Source organism: Vulpes lagopus, chromosome 14, assembly GCF_018345385.1.
Source record: "Vulpes lagopus strain Blue_001 chromosome 14, ASM1834538v1, whole genome shotgun sequence".
Lineage (NCBI taxonomy): Eukaryota > Metazoa > Chordata > Mammalia > Carnivora > Canidae > Vulpes > Vulpes lagopus.
In genome coordinates, this window is record NC_054837.1 from 588,720 (window position 1) to 606,472 (window position 17,753).

General features: G+C 39.3%; 1 non-coding gene across 1 annotated transcript; it reads right to left on the bottom strand.

Moving 5' to 3' along the window:
- Positions 1-17,307: 17,307 nt before the first annotated feature.
- Positions 17,308-17,413, bottom strand: LOC121475875. The gene has a single exon (XR_005983826.1). It is a non-coding gene; the product is annotated as a U6 spliceosomal RNA (small nuclear RNA).
- Between the last annotated feature and the right edge of the window lie 340 nt (positions 17,414-17,753).

Genomic DNA, 17,753 nt, shown 5'->3' on the forward strand with positions numbered 1-17,753 from the left:
GACATGGGACTCGATCCTGGCTATCCAGGATCACACCCCAGGGCTGAAGGTGGTGCTAAACTGCTGGGCTACTGGGGCTGCCCTAATTTCCTTGCCTAGTTTCCACGCCTTGTCTCTCTCTACCTCTTGTCCAAGGCAAACCCCTCTGAGCCACCACTTAGGCTCCTCCACTGCAATGAAGCCCTCAGAGCTAAAAAGGCTTCAAGTGACTGTGGTAGGCAGCTTTTGTGGACAATCAAAAATAAAAAAAAAGAAACCCAAACCTATTCTTTTTTTTTGCCTACTTCCACTGTAAAGCCTGGAAAAGCACATAGTTTCTTGCTGAATTACCTGGACAGTTAGAACTGGCCATGTGATACAATTCCATTCAATAAGATTTGAAACAAAATCTGGGAAAAAGCTCTTGGAAGAGAATACTGTCTCCCTGGGAAGCAGAAGAGCTCGCAGGCTCTAAACCCACTGCACTCCCGGTTCTGCCTCTGGTTTCAGTTCCGGTGTAGCAAATCTCTGCAAACAACTGGGTACCCTGGGGTGCTAAAGCAGAACTTTAGCAAACAGCCATAGAAAAGCATATGGATGGAAAGGGACCAGGTCCTACTACTGCTGGACAGCCAGACACAAGCCCAGGATTCATCCAATGCTTCTCCTTGTAGTACCCGGCCTTTACGGGAGAGCTCTGGGTTCCTTAAAAAGAGAGGGAGCACCCACTCTGTTTCTTTCAGGCTTTTCAGTTTTAGCAAATTTCTCTCTCTTTCCATGCACAGAAAATTACTCCAAAAACCTGGGTAGGAGGGCAGGATATGCCAGTGTGGTTTGACATTTTACTGGGAACCACTCCTTGCTTCCAATCTGCAAACCCTGGCTCCACAAAACAGTGCTCCTTCCCACTAGGGAAGTTTTCTCCCTTTGAGGACTATTATTTTTCCATCCAAACTGACTTACACCAGATACGTCAGTATATATTTGAAACTTCAAATTACGTCCCTTGAAATTGTGGGTCTCACATGAACCATGGCATGTGATTATATACATATTGACTTTCCCCAAGATTTATGATCATTAATGAGGCTATTTTCTGGGTAGAGTACAAGAGTTTTTTTCTGGCAATATCATTTAATGACAAATGTCAAATTTTCAAAGCATTTGCCCCACAAAATAAGCATTTATAAAATTATGCTCAATATTTTCCAAGGCTGACATTTAGTTGATTAAGGAAACACAAATCATGCCTGCTTTACGGGCAGATTGTTTTTCTAAAATGAGCATCCACATCACCATCGACTTAAATGGAATGAGAGCAGGGTGGTATAAACCAAATGCTTAAAATGCAGATAGTACTTACCAACCATGTAATTACTGGTATAGGAGAGTATTTTGAACATTATCTGATCAGGACAGGAAGAAACGAGTCCAAATTTCTAAGAAAAAAAAAAAAAGAGAGAATCACCTTGTGATTTTAAATGGAGAGGATTGATCCATTAAGTTATCAAGAACATGGCAATTCCAAAAATAGCAAAGTAGGACTGAGAAAGGACAGAGTGTGCTCTGATTACAAGGAAAGTAGGACACGAAATCACCATACATTAATTTGAAAAACCTGCACTTACAAATTTTTCCCTTCAAAATTTTTTTCCCAAATACTTTAGACATCCTCTTTGGGAGCATATATCAAAGATTAGTCTTAAAACACCATCGTTTTGGGGAGAATACTTCTATGAAGTATTGTGGCTTATTCCAAAGACATATAAACCAGTCTTTGATACTGAAGATATTTAGGTGTTAAAACTCTTCAGAGGACTAATATAAACGCCCAAGGTTGCAAGTAATATTATAAAATGCAGTGATCCTGGAACACTTACTTTCTGTTTGAACAATGACCTTAGAGGTGTCGTAACTTCTCAGCTATTTGATGAAACCCCCATCTCCTGTCTATGCAAACGGCAAAAAAAATTTTTTTTAGGAATAAGTTTTTAAAATAATTAAAAGAAACTATTAAGAAAGTCTACTGAGTGCTAAACATTAGGCAGTTTTGTTTGAAGTGGACTAATAAAGTAGGGATGGCGAAAGAAGAAAGCAAGGCATTTGGGCCGCAGCCCAGGTATGCAGTCAGTGCTGTAGGTTCCTGTCTAAGAGAAGTCAGCAAACATTTCCTAGCGGCTTGGCCATGGACAAGTTCCTAAACTTCTATAAATCGCAGTTACTTTATTGGAGACATGTAAGAACAATAACAATTTATGTTACATGATGCTGTTGCAATAAGTAGGTAAGCTGTAGGGTTTTGCATAGAGCCTGGCAAGTGCACATGATCATAACGGAGAGTACCACCTCGTGCCTGCACCATCTCATTTAAATTTCATAACAATCCTGTGAAAGAGCTTTTATTTAGAACACAGTTTTGTTTTGTTTTGTTTTGTTTTTGGTGAGAAAATATGTTTCCCCCAAAAGAGCAATAGGTACACTTCACATGTTTTTTTGTTTTTTTGTTTTTTTGCCTAGAATATGTTCTAAATGTATTTTCCTAGATGGTATTATATCAACTGATTCCAGCATCCATAAAATCTTTTAACATACAATAAATATGTATTTAGTATCAGGCTCATCTGGAAGACTCTATTCCACATGTCTATCCTCCTCTTCTGGGCCTGTTGGGTCACCCTGAACACATTCTTCCCCCTGCAGAGGCAAAGAATGAGAGAGAAAGCACAACGACCTAAGGCTTTTGCACATTTTTTTAAAAGATTTTATTTATTTATTCATGACAGAGAGAGAAAGAGAGAGAGAGGCAGAGACACAGGGAGAGAAGCAGGTTCCACGCAGGGAGCCTGAAGTGGGACTTGATCCTGGGTTTCCAGGATCACACCCTGGGCCAAAGGTGGCGCCAAACCACTGGGCCACGGGTGCTGCCTGGCTTTTGCACATTTCATGGCCAAGGCCAAAGTCAAGGGAAAATAAGAAATGTCTGCATGCGCCTCAAGGAGCATGGTGAGCATGCGTATATCTAAACAATATGTACTTGACACAGTGGTATCGTGCATGTGCATAACTTCTCCAAGGGAATTACTCCCCTATGTATTATAGTGGGTGTCTGAGGGATCCAAGCCCTGCGCCAATGCCATCGTAATGGTACTTCTTGTCCCTATGTCAAGACAGAAGCTGCTGCATCACTTCCACGGGAGTTCTTTAGGGTTTGTACCACCATAGGGAGATGCAAGAAGTGTTAAGCTCTGTTCTGTGATATAAAGGACAATGCCAAAGGAGATTAGTCTTTTCAGATCCAACAAGCAGTTTTTTAAAGACTTTATCTCACTGAATCATCATAATAATGTAGCAAGCATAATTCTCACTGTACGAGTGAAGAAACCAAGACTTGTCCACCATTGGCACATAATGTAGTCAGAGCTGAGACCCAGGAACCATTATTCCGTGGCTCATGTTCTTTCCACTGCTCCATAAAGACCAGCTTACATGACTTTTTATCTAGCTTTCTTTATGTCCTCAAATTCCAGTCTTCCCAACTGTTTTGCTTTTTTTTTCTTTTGAAAGGAAGTATGGCCAGATTTACAATATATGCATTCACTAAACCCACATTTGTTGTAAATCTATTATGTGACAGGCATTGTTCTACTTGTTGAGGATATGGCAGCAGACAAACAAGCAAACAAAAATCCTCTGTATGAGGATATAACATTCCAGTGAGGAAGGCCTGTAAGTGAATAAACAAAACTGGCTTTATATTTATTTAATTATTTATCGGTACGCTATATATTATTTAGTATGCAAACACATGTTTTGCTAATGTGTGTATGTGAATGTGTGTTCAAAAGAGGGAGAGATGTTCACAGAGACAAAGAGAGAGAAAAGTTCTGCAGAAAATAAATCAGGAGAGTCCTATTTAGACTCTCCCCCTTTAGAGGGGCCATTTGTCAGGAAAACACTCACCAAGGATGACAACTGGGTGTAAACCTCAGTAGTAGCAAGGTTTTGTACCTAAGGGCAGAGCTTTCCAGGGATGTGAAGAAAGCTGGAAAGCAGCTCCCCACATTGGAGAGGCTGTTCTCAAAGTGGGTTCCCTGAACCAGAGGGTCGCCATCATCAGGGAGCCCATTGGACAGGAAAATGTGGGGCCTCTACTTCAGACTTAGTAAGTCAGAAACTCTGGAGTTGTAGCGGAGGGGATCCTCATGTTACCTAAAGATTGAGGAGTGCTGTGTTTGAAGAAGAACCAGTGGGAAGCTTTAAGCAATGAAGCCGGGGCTACCTAATGGAGGCTTTGTGAGGCTCTTGTGCTTCCGACCACAGTGCATTTCCCACCACACTCCAGCGTCTATCACCTGAAGGTAACATGTGCACATTCCTCCGGGCTGCATGCGAAAATAGCCTCTTTCCATATGTATATTTGGTGTACAAAATGAAACATTTTAACAATGACTATTTGCATAAGTTGCGAATAAGTTATACCTGCTGAATGTATCACAAATGCTGATGACAAAAATTCCCTATAAATGGATGAGTTGTAAGGAAAATATTGGTTTCGTTCCCTGATGGTAGCATTAAAAAGAGATAACAAGTAATATAAAAACCTATGTCATGGAAGCAAACTGACCATGGATAGATATTTGTAGAAGTGTTCAACCTAAGAGAGTTAATCACATTCTTAGATCTGGCAAAGGATCTGTGTAGTTTAATAAGCACATTAAACAGATTTAATGAGCACATAACCCCCGGGGACCTTAGCTTACAACCAACAATTTTAATTGGAACTTAAATCAATTATCCAATGCCAAGACAACCATGTCCCGTACGTGGTCGCTATGGCTGGCTGCCTTCAGAAGCAACTGTGTTTTCCTTAGTTTTGAAATCAGAGCTAATACCCTATAATTTTATAATCAAGTTTATTTTTTAAAAAAGTTTATTTCCTAAAGGATGCCAACAGTAATAGTCTCCAGGGAGAGAGTAAAAGAACACAGAGGCCACCCAGATAGTGCTAGTGAGAAATAACTGATCCAAGTTCCATGATAATGGAAATGATTTAGGGTGTTTACTGGTTCTGAACTAAATGTCAGAGAGTCCCAGAAAGGTAAGTAGCAGATCTTCAAATCATATCTCAATTTCTGGACCCTTATCTGCTACATTCTTGCACGAATATAAATGTCTCATTCTGCTGGAGAAGTCATGTCCATTAACATCATGCTAATGATCCTCTTTTGAAGCAATCAAACCTGCTTCTTTCCAAATAATTCCCCTGGAACAGCCTCAGCCTTCTTTTCTACCCTTAGTTGGTTTGTATTTACATAATCCATATCTAAGCTGGCTTGCTCAAATTTATTCTGTAAAATAAATCTCCTGTGGAGCTATTTACAAGGAAATGTATTTAATACAAATAATCAATATTTTGGAATAAGCATGACCTCATCGCTCTACTAATAAGGTAACTAACTTAACTGCTATAGTAAGACTGGGTAATTCTTTTTTTTTTTTTATTCTTTAGCACTTAGTTTTTCAGTTTTTTATTTTTTTTTAATTTTTTTAATTAATTTTTATTGGTGTTCAATTTACCAACATGCAGAAAAACACCCAGTGCTCATCCCGTCAAGTGTCCACCTCAGTGCCCGTCACCCATTCCCCTCCAACACCCGCCCTCCTCCCCTTCCACCACCCCTAGTTCGTTTCCCCGAGTTAGGAGTCTTTATGTTCTGTCTCCCTTCCTGATATTTCCCAACATTTCTTTTTCCTTCCTTTATATTCCCTTTCACTATTATTCATATTCCCCAAATGAATGAGAACATACACTGTTTGTCCTTCTCCGATTGACTTATTTCACTCAGCATAATACCCTCCAGTTCCATCCACGTTGAAGCAAATGGTGGGTATTTGTCGTTTCTAATTGCTGAGTAATATTCCATTGTATACATAAACCACATCTTCTTTATCCATTCATCTTTCGATGGACACCGAGGCTCCTTCCACAGTTTGGCTATTGTGGCCATTGCTGATAGAAACATCGGGGTGCAGGTGTCCCGACGTTTCATTGCATCTGAATCTTTGGGGTAAATCCCCAACAGTGCAATTGCTGGGTCGTAGGGCAGGTCTATTTTTAACTCTTTGAGGAACCTCCACACAGTTTTCCAGAGTGGCTGCACCAGTTCACATTCCCACCAACAGTGTAAGAGGGTTCCCTTTTCTCCACATCCTCTCCAACATTTGTTGTTTCCTGCCTTGTTAATTTTCCCCATTCTCACTGGTGTGAGGTGGGATCTCATTGTGGTTTTGATTTGTATTTCCCTGATGGCAAGTGATGCAGAGCATTTTCTCATGTGCATGTTGGCCATGTCCATGTCTTCCTCTGTGAGATTTCTCTTCATGTCTTTTGCCCATTTCATGATTGGATTGTTTGTTTCTTTGGTGTTCAGTTTAATAAGTTCTTTATAGATTTTGGAAACTAGCCCTTTATCTGATATGTCATTTGCAAATATCTTCTCCCATTCTGTAGGTTGTCTTTGAGTTTTGTTGACTGTATCCTTTGCTGTGCAAAAGCTTCTTATCTTGATGAAGTCCCAATAGTTCATTTTTGCTTTTGTTTCTTTTGCCTTTGTGGATGTATCTTGCAAGAAGTTACTGTGGCCGAGTTCAAAAAGGGTGTTGCCTGTGTTCTCTTCTATGATTTTGATGGACTCTTGTCTCACATTTAGATCTTTCATCCTGGCACAAAAACAGACACATAGATCAATGGAACAGAATAGAGAACCCAGAAGTGGACCCTGAAATGTATGGTCAACTAATATTCGATAAAGGAGGAAAGACTATCCATTGGAAGAAAGACAGTCTCTTCAATAAATGGTGCTGGGAAAATTGGACATCCACATGCAGAAGAATGAAACTGGACCACTCTCTTCCACCATACACAAAGATAAACTCAAAATGGATGAAAGACTGGGTAATTCTTTTCCAATAATAACCAAAAAAGAAAAAAGAAAAAAGAAAAAACAAAACAAACATACCTCTCCCAGTTAATAGAGAGGGAGTAGAAACCAGTTTTGATCAATAGGCCAGTACTATATATTATTTTTAAAAATTTGTATAGAAAGACATTACATTCCATGTCATTTTGTTTTAAATGTGTTCCTTAGTCAATGGTTGCTCTACATTTTTTACTTTTCCCATTAACCTGACTAAAATGGGCCAATGACTTTAATAGACACCTCACCAAAGAAGATATATTGATGGTAAGTAAACATAAGAAAACATGCCCCACATCATATGTCAGGGAAATGCACGTTAAAACAACAGATACCACTACACGCCTATTAGAATGGGTAAAATCTGGAACACTGACCACAAATGCTAGTGGGGATGCAGAGCTCAGCAACTCTCACACGTCGGTGGGGACAGAAGTAAAGATGCTCCTACCATACAACACAGCAATCATGCTCCTTGTTATAGACTCACGGGGGCTGAAAACTAGGGCCCTCACACAAACCTGCACACAGATGCTTATGGACACTTTGTGCATAATTGCTAAAACTCGAAAACAACCAAAATGTCCTTCAGTAGGTGATGGATATATAAATTGTGATCTATCCAGACAATGGAATTTTATTCAGTGCTAAAAGGAAAAGAGCCATCAAGTCATGAAAAGACATGGAGAAATGTTAAATGTATATTGCTAAATGAAAAAAAAGCTAATCTGAAAGGGCCATATACAGTGTGATTCTAACTATGTGACATTCTGGTAAAGTCAAAACTATGGAGATAGTGCAAAGGTCAGTGCTTGTCAGGAGTGGGGAGAGTGTAGAAAAATAGGTAGAGCTCAGAGGACATTTAGGGCAGTTTAAATACTCTGGGTGGTGGCTCTATAATTAAATACTCTATAACTGTGGCTATATATCATTACATTTGTTCTAAACCATAGAATGTACTACATCAAGGGTGAAGGCTAAGTTTATGGACTTTCGTTGATCATAATGTGTCAATGCAGGTTCATCCTTGGTAATTAATGTACCACTCTGTTGAGTGATGTTGATAATGGGGAGGGCTATGCATGTTTTAGAGCAGGGGTCATATGGAAAAATCTCTGTAATTCCCTCTCAGCTTTGTCGTAAACCTAAAACTACTCTAAAAATATTTATTTAAAAAAAGCCAAAAATAGATCTTTGTACTTTGTTTTCAGAAAGCAATCAACATTAAAATTAAAAAAGCAATATCAGGTATGACAATATCAAAAATACAAAATCCATTATGATATATCTGAAAAAGATGTCTAAGACTTATAAAATGAAGACGATAGATATGATATAAAGAAATTATCAGGAAATAGAACCACTTTGTCCACGCACTGGAGAAATCAATATTCTAAATTCAACTATAATTCAATGCAAATTTAATCAAAATTCCAACATGCATGTTGGTAGAATTTAAAAAATGATTTTAAATTTTATATAGAAATGCAGAGACATAGAATAGTCAAACCAAGAGATAAAAAGAGAGAAAGATTGGAAGACTTACAATCCCTGATTTTCAGACTTACTAGAAAGCCACAGTAAGCAAGACTCTGTGATGTTGGCATAAATACGGGCAAGCAGGTTAATGGAACAGAAATAGATGCACATATGCGCATCTCAATTTCAACAAAGTAAAAAGGAATCCAGTGAAGAAAAGATCATCTTTTCAACAAAGATACCGAACAATTGTATATCTCTATGTAAGAAAATAAACTTAGTGCCATATTTCACACTATATACAGAAATTAGTTTTAAAAATGGTACATGGAGCCAAAATATATAAAGCCTAAAATTATGCATTTTCCAAAAACATCTTGTTTCAGGAAACAACCTTGAGTTGACAAAGATGTTTTTGGAAATGATCTCAGAACATCATCCATAAAATATTTGATAAATTTTACTTTCTTTGCTGACTGAAAAGACCATCCACAGACTGAGAAAATATTTTTTCAAATCATATATCTGATAGAAATCACACATCCAGAGTATATAAAGAATATTTCAAACTTGGGACGCCTGGGTGACTCAGCGGTTGAGCATCTGCCTTTGGCTCAGGGCGTGATCCCGGGGTCCTGGATGGACTCCCTGCATGGAGCCTGCTTCTCCCTCTGCCAGTGTCTCTGCCCCTCTTTCTGTGTCTCTCATGGATAAATAAATAATAAATAAATACATTTTTTAAAATAATACTTCAAACTCAAAAACAAGTAAACAAACAACTAAGAAAAATGGGAAGAGATTTTGACATTTTACCAAAGAAGACATGGATGACATATAGGAGCAGGTTCAACATTGTTAGCGATTAGAAAAATGCAAATTAAGCCCATGCTCTCTACCCTTTCACATTTATTAAAAAGCAAAAGTCACTGAAAAAGAAAAAAAATGGAAAGGAAAAGGCAGGAAATGAAAGGGAAGAAGCAAATCAAACCGACTAAGCACATGCTGAAGAGGCGAGGGAGAGGATGGTCAGTCCCTAATGTGGAATTAAAATGTCAGAACTGCTTTGGATAACAGTTCAGCACTTACTCCAAGAGCCAAATATGCATGTGCCATATGATGCATCCATTCTACCCCTAAATATTTACCCCAGAGAAATGAGAGCACATGCCCATGCATAGGCTTATATGTTTATGGCAGCTTTATGTGTAACAGCCAACCTGTAAAGAACCCAGTGCTCATCAATAGTGAATGGTTAAACATGCAGTGGAGAGGTACTCATCCATTCAAAGGAATGCACCATGGATAGTGCCAACATGTGCATTAATCTAAAAATAATCACATTGAGTGAAAGAAGCTCCCCCCAAAAAACCCCATACTATATGATTCTATTTACATAAAAGTATAGAAAATGTAAATTAATGTGTAGTGACAGCGAGCAGATGGGTGGCTGCCTAGGAAGGAGGACGCAGGGGCTGGAAGGGAGGAATCATAGGGAAGAAACTTCCGGAAGATGACTGTGAGCATGTTCATTATCTTGATTGCGGTGGTGACTTTACAAGTGGGTAGTTGAGGCCAAACGTGTCAAATTGTACATTTAAATACTATAATTTATTGAATATCAAGTATACCTGAATAAAGTTGTTAAAATTGTATAGTAAAAAGAACAAGTCAGAGGAATGAGGCCTCTTTTATAAAGTCATCCTAAGATTCGTTCTTCAATTATTAGTTTGGCAAGGTTTTATGAGAGAATATAAGCAAATAAAAACCCTTACTCCCTTTACTTATTTACAAAAAGTTTCCTGGCACAGTTTGTACAATCCCTACTCACTAGAGCTGATGTTTAAAAAATTAACATATTAATTTGCCTGCATTTGTAATGTTTTTAACTCAATGCTTTCTCCTAGTAAATTATCATATTTTCCCTATAGTTATTTTTTCATGGATAAAATTGAACCCTGTCCTATCGTATTTGAGTGTAATCTTTCCCTTGTGAACATCAAATCTAATTATTTGTTATTTGCATTTAAAATAATTATTTCAATATGTGCTCTTGCCTAAGCACTTTGAAAATTAGTCCTCTGAAGACTTCTGTTTTTACATAAGTTTCTCCCTGGTGTGTTGGAAATATATAATTCTGTAGTAATACGAGTTAAAGGGGAAATATGCAATCAACCCCTCAGCCTTCTTATGAAACCCAGGCAGTAGGAGATGTTTCCTCCCGGGCACCTGGACGGGGGATAGAGACCTGCATTTACGCTTCAGTTTCCATGGGTTTCCTCAAAGCCACAGGGACAGTTTAGCTTGGTCAGAGATGGACACTTACTGAGGCACGTTTTAGGAATGCATGGAGCTATTGTGTCTCGATGGCAGAAAGGTCTGACCCTCACTCTTTGCTGTGTCCTGGTTCATCAGCCTCTGTCATGGCTTCTGTCATCAGGAAAGGATGTGCACGGGGTCAAGCTCCCACCTTCTCCCCCTCTCCTCTGCCCACAGCACCTACAACACCAGAAGTCAGATTAGCATCTATTGCAAGTTTCCCTCTCATTCAAAGTGAAAAAGTCAAAAATCCCATTCTCGTGTCACGTCTTATCCATGTTTTCCAAAGCAGTGTTGGGAAAAAAAAAAACTTATTTAAATTTATTAGGCATTTTTCAATTCTTTATAAACTGGACATTTATATTCACATTTAACTCAGTTATCTGTATTCATACTTTCTTTGTTTAATTTATTATTTTATTATTTTTTTAAGACTTCATTTATTTATTCATGAGAGACACACACACACAGAGAGGCAGAGACACAGGCAGAGGGAGAAGCAGGCTCCATGCAGGGAGCCCGAGGCTGGACTCGATCCCAGGTCTTCAGGATCACGCTGGGCCGAAGGCAGATGCTCAACCGCTGAGCCACCCAGGCGTCCCTGTATTCATACTTTCATCATAGCAATCTCAAAGGGATAGAACAAAGTCTTAAATCTTCAACAAGTTTTGATGAATCAAATATAGTCATTATTAAGGACAAAGGGTGACCTACCTGAATTAAAGAAAAAAGGTGTATTTTTCTCCATGCCTTTACCACGCTGTATGTTGCCCATGTGCTAGATTTCACTTTATCCACTGTGCTGTGCTGGGAAACATGTCTTTTAGGATCCCCTTCTCAGCTGTTCTAGGTAAGAACCAGCCAGTGGAGGAACCCAGACAGGGTTTTAGAGGAAGGTGAGAAGCAACCATTACTCTGGGAAGATCTTCGTGGTCAGGCTGTGGAGGGCTGATGTAGACATGCCCTACCAGGCTCCAGCGGTCCTCCATCCACATCCACCTCTTCTTCCCCGATGCCTGACCCTGCTGGCCCAGCCCCTGACCTGTGGACCTGCAGAGACACAGAAGCAGCCCCTGCACAGAAGCAACAAGCTTCCACAGCCCTCTCCAAGCCTCCTCATCAAGATCCCACCTCAGCAGCTACTAGGGCGTGCCTCCCAGCTTTCCCTGCAAGCACCAGCTCATCTGCCCACACTAGGGCCACCTCTGATGCTCCAGCTCCCCCTTCTAGACCTCTACCTGACCACCTTCTTTCACCATTTTGTAAAGTCGAAGCCCTACACAGAATTCCCTATCCCACATCCCAGGTATCAGTTACTACACTACACACAGATACTAAGACTCTGTTTTGTTTACAGACTTGGGATTTTGGACAGATTTCACTGGGACAGCTCACCTTTGCTCTACAAACACATCTGGGCCCTCAATCAGAATATCTCAAATGGGGATCCCTGGGTGGCTCAGCGGTTTGGTGCCTGCCTTTTGCCGAGGGCGCGATCCTGTAGTCCCGGGATGGAGTCCCGTGTCAGGCTCCCTGCACGGAGCCTGCTTCTCCCTCTGCCTGTGTCTCTGCCTTTCTCTCTCTGCCTCTCATGAATAAATAAAGAAAATCTTAAAAAAAAAGAATATCTCAAATGTCTAGGGCCAGGAGTCGCTGAGGCCCAGCTAGTTAGGCACCTGTCTCCTCCTTTCATGTAATCTCAGATCTCACCAGGTGGATGCTTCTGTTCCTTGGATCTCCAAGAATGACTTTTCCACATAAGAGGAAATGGAAGTCACCATTCTCTTAAGACCTGGACCCCCCAAAATTAGGATAACATCACTGCTGCCCTGTTCTAGGGCTCAAAGCAGTTCACAGCGGATCCACATTCAGGAGGAACGACATAAATCCAAACTGTCAAGGAAAGCAGCATCTAAGAATTTGTGGCCATTCTTAATCTGTCTCATATCATTGCAGTGGTTCTGCATCAATAGAGTCTACAGAAGTTCCCTAAGAGAGGTAAGAATCAGGCCAACTCCCATAAAAGAGTGAACCCAGCTTGAGGAGCGGGTCAAGCGAGCTGCATGCTGCCCATGTTTACAAATGTTCTCATTTCATGACAGTCACTGAAATCTACACATTGGTATTCTTTAGAGGTGAAGTCTGGTCCAAACACACTAATTTGCTCATGGCCGTACAGTTAGCAGAAGAGCTGAAGCTCAAGCTGGGTCCATTCCTTTAGGTGGAATGTTCCAGCAGCCAGTGCTTCAGCAGGGACTTTCCATCTGGACCGGCTGCGCAGCAGCACACCATTTCCTGAATGACCTCCATCCTTCCTAGAACAGGAGGACATAGATAGCAAGACACCCTCTGAAATTAAATGCGTGTCATGTTCTCTGCCTGCAGAAGACAAGACAGCCTCCAACACGGGCCTCCCCGCCTGTGGGACACCAGGTGCATCCACATCCTGAGATCCACTGCACACAAACACACCCTCACTCCCTTCCCATTCGCAAGAAACAGGTGGCTTCCTACCTGCACAAACCAAGGGTCTGGAGAGGAGACAAGGTCACTCAATATGAAGTCCAATGGATTTGACACCTGCCCCTATCATTTGGGAGTAAAAAACGGTATTAACTTCTAAGCTCCCCTGGTGAAAAGGAAGATCATGACAGAACTAACTTGATAGCTTTATTGTGCTATTAATGTTTATCATTTAAGATTTACTTTGAGTGTGAGAGCAGAGCGATGGGTTCCCTGATATCTCTTAATGAATCACTGGCAAGGGGGGTTGGGGGTATACATGAGGGTGATTGACTTAATATAATCTCTGGAGTAGATATTGGGAAAGGCAGCTCCAGGGGCTGCTCAGTACTGTACTGAGCCTAAAGTGACATATTACGGGGTCTTTGATAAAGTCTAAAAATGTCATTAAGCGGTAGCGGTATAGAAACATATCAGCAAAGTCAGTGGAACAGAGATTAAGACAATACAATGTACTCTGTTTAGGGAATAGGTGCATTGAATCAGATGGATCGCATCCCTGTAGAATTTTACCACTTTAGCTGGCTAAAATCTATACCAGTCTCAAAATAAAGAATGTTTAAACTAGTTATTTATTTGTGTCATGCATGGTGAATGTTGAGTGCTTTTTCTCCCCCATTCTTTATTTAGATTAAATGTAGTTAACATATACTGTATTATTAGTTTCAGGGGCGGAATTTAGTGATTCATCACTTCTATACAACACGCAAGGTGCATCACATCAGGTGCCCTCCTTCATCCTCATCACCCAATTACCCCATCCCCCCAACCACTTCCCTCAGTATTTTCCTAGAGTTCAGCATCTCTTATAGTTTGCATCCCTATTTATTTCCAACTTATTTTATTTTTCCTTCCCTTTCCCTATGTTCATCTGTTTTGTTTAAGTTTCACTTATGAGTGAAATTATGTGGTATTTGTTTTTCTCTGATTGACTTATCTCACTTAGTATAATACCCTCTAGTTCTATCCTTGTCCTTGCAAATGGCAGGATTTCATTCCTTTTGATGGTTGAGTAATATTCCATTGTATATACAGACCACATCTCCTTTGTCCATTCATCTGTCAATGGACATCTGGGCTCTTTCCAAAGTTTGGCTGTTGTGGACATCACTGCTGTAAATGTTGGGGTGCAGGAGCCCCTTCGGATCACTATGTTCGTATCCTTTGGAAAAATACCTACTATTACAATTGCTGGGTCATAGGGAAGTTATATTTTTAACTTTTTGAGGAGCCTCCCTTTCCACATTCTTGCCAGCATCTATTGTTTCCTGAGTTTTTAATTTTAACTGTTCTGACTGATGAGATCATATCTCATTGTGGTTTTGATTTGTATTTCCCTGATACTGAGTGATATGGAACATGTTTTCATGTGTCTGTTGGCCATCTGGATGTCTTCCTTGAAGAACTGTATTCATGTCTTCTGCTCATTTCTTGACTGGATTATTTGTGTTTTGGATGTTCAGTTTGGTAAGTTAATTATAGATCTTGGAAACTAGCCCTTTATCTGATAAGACATTTGCAAACATCTTCTCCCATTCTGTAGGTTGCCTTTTAGTTTTGTTGACTGTATCCTTTGCTGTGCAAAAGTTTTTATCTTGATGAAGTCCCAATAGTTCATTTTTGCCTTTGTTTCCCTTGCCTTTGGAGACATGTCTACTAAGAAGTTGCTGCAGCCAAGGTCAAAGAGGCTGCTGCCTGTGTTCTCCTCTAGGATTTTGTTGGATTCCTGTCTCACATTAAGGCCTTTCATCCATTTTGAGTTTACTTTTGTGAATGGTGTAAGAGGATGGTCCAGTTTCATTCTGCATGTGGCTGTCCAATTTTCCCGACACCACTTGTTGAAGGGACTGCTTTTTTTCCACTGGATAGTCTTTTCTTCTTTTTTCAAAGATTAGTTGACCATGGATTTGAGGGTCCATTTCTGGGTTGTCTATTCTGTTCCATTGATCTATGTGTCTGTTTTTGTGCCAGGACCACACTGTCTTGATGATCACAGCTTTATAGTACAACCTGAAATTTGGCATTGTGATGCCCCCAGCCTTGTGGCGTTTTTTTTTTTTTTTTCCCAATATTCCTTTGGCTATTTGGGGTCTTTTCTGGTTCCATACAAATTTTAGGATTGTTTGTTCCAGCTCTGTGAAGAATGTTCATGGTATTCTGATAAGGATTGCATTGAATGTGTAGATTTTTAAGGGGGTAACATAGACATTTTAGCAATATTTGTTCTTCTAATCTATGAGTATGGAATGTTTTCCCATCTCTTTGTGTCTTTTTCGATTACTTTCATAAATGTTCTATAGTTTTCAGAGCATGGATCCTTTACCTCATTGATTAGGTATATTCCTAATATCAATGGGACCAATTATTGATTTCTCTTTCTTCTGCCTCATTGTTAGTGTGTAGAAATGCAACTAACTTCTGTGCATTGATTTTATATCCACTTTGCTGAATCCTTGTATGAATTCTAGCAATTTTGGGGTGGAGTCTTTTGGGTTTTCTACATAGAGTATCATCTTGCTTGCAAAGAATGAAAGTTTGACCTCTTCTTTGACAGTTTTTTTTTTTCTTTGCCAGTTTAGATGTTTTTTATTCCTTTTTGTTGTCTGATTGCTGAGGCTAGGACTTATAGTACTATGTTGACCAACAGTGGTGGGAGTGAGCATCCCTGTCATGTTCTTGACCTTTGGGGAAAAGCTCTTAGTGTTCCTTGTTGAGGGTGATAGTCATAGTGGGTTTTTCATAGATGGCTTTTATGATATTCAGGTATGTTCTCTCTATCCCTAACTGGCAGAGAGTTTTAATTAAAAAAGATGCTGTATTTTGTCAAATGCTTTTTCTGCATCTGTTGAGAGGATCATATGGTTCTTGCCCTTTATTTATTAATGTGATATATCACATTTGTTGATTTGTAGATGTTGAACCACTTTTGTAGTCCAGGAATAAATCTTATTTGGTAATGGTAAATAATCCTTTTAATGTACTGTTGGATCCTATTGGCTAGTATCCTCGTGAGAATTTTTGCATCTGTGTTCATCAGGGACATTGGTCTGTAATTCTCCTTTTTGGTGAGGTCTTTGGTTTAGGGGATCAAGGTAATGCTGGCCTCATAAATTGAGATTGGAAAATTCCCTTCTATTTCTATTTTTTGAAACAGTTTCAGAAGAAGAGGTATTAATTCTTTACATGTTTGATAGAATCCAGCTGGGAGGTCATCTAGCCCTGGATTCTTGTTTTTTGGGAGATTTTTGATTACTGATTCAATTTCTTTTCTGGTTATGGGTCTGTTCAGGTTATCTATTTCTTCCTGTTTCAATTTGGGTAGTTTATATGTTCCTAGGACCGTATCCATTTCTTCCAGATTGCCTGATTTGTTGGCATATAATTGTTTATAATATTCTCTCAAAATTATAATTTTTCAGTGTTGGTTGTTATCTCTCCTTTTTCATTCATGACTTTATTTATTTTGGTCCTTATTCTTTTCTTTTTGATAAATCTGGTTAGGGGGCTATCGATCTCATTAATTCATTCAAAGAACTTGCTCCTAGTTCCATTGATCTGTTCCATTTTTTTTTTCTATATCATGGACTTCTGCTCTAATTTTTATTCATTCCCTTCTCCTGCTGGGTTTATTTGCTGTTCTTTTTCCAGCTCCTTTAGGTATAAGGTTAGGTTGTGTATTTGAGACTTTTCTTATTTCTTGAGAAAAGCCTGTATTGCTCTGTACTTCCCTCTTAGGACTGCCTTTGTGTCATCCCAAAACTCTTGAACTGCTGTGTTTTCATTTTCATTTTCTCCTGTGTATTTTTAAAATTATTCTTTAGTTTCTTGTTTGACCCATTCATTCTTTAGTAGGATGCTTTTTAACCTCCATGTATTTGTGGTCCTTCCAAATTATTTCTTGTGGTTGACTTCAAACTTTAAAGCACTGTGGTCTGAAAATAAGAATGGGATAACTCAGTCTTTTGGTATCAGCTGAGACCTGATTTGTGACCCAATATGTGATCTATTCTGGAGAATGTTCCACGTGCATTCAAAAAATATGAAATCTTTCACGAATTTGCATGTCATCCTTGTGTGGGGCCATGCTAATCTTCTCTGTATCATTCCAATTTTAGGAAATGTGCTCCTGAAGTCAACACTATTGGATGCTTTTTAACTGTTTAATTGTTTGACAAATTGTATCTAAAGTATTAGGACACCCTCTTGTCTTACTTTTTGTTTTAAACTCCCTTTTTTTTCATCTTTGCTTTGTCAAACAAGAGTTTAATTCAAAGCAAACAGCCTGAGAAGAAAAAAAATGCTATTTTTCTTTCCTTGGACTCTTCATTGAATTAAATTATAATTGGGGCAAATTTTCAAGTGTTTGCCCTCGTGTTTGATCTTCAGTAACTATAAAGCAGATGTTAAAACATTAAATCATGTGTAAAGCCAGCTTATACAAACTACAAAGAAATTTCTTCCAAATGATACATTTGGAAT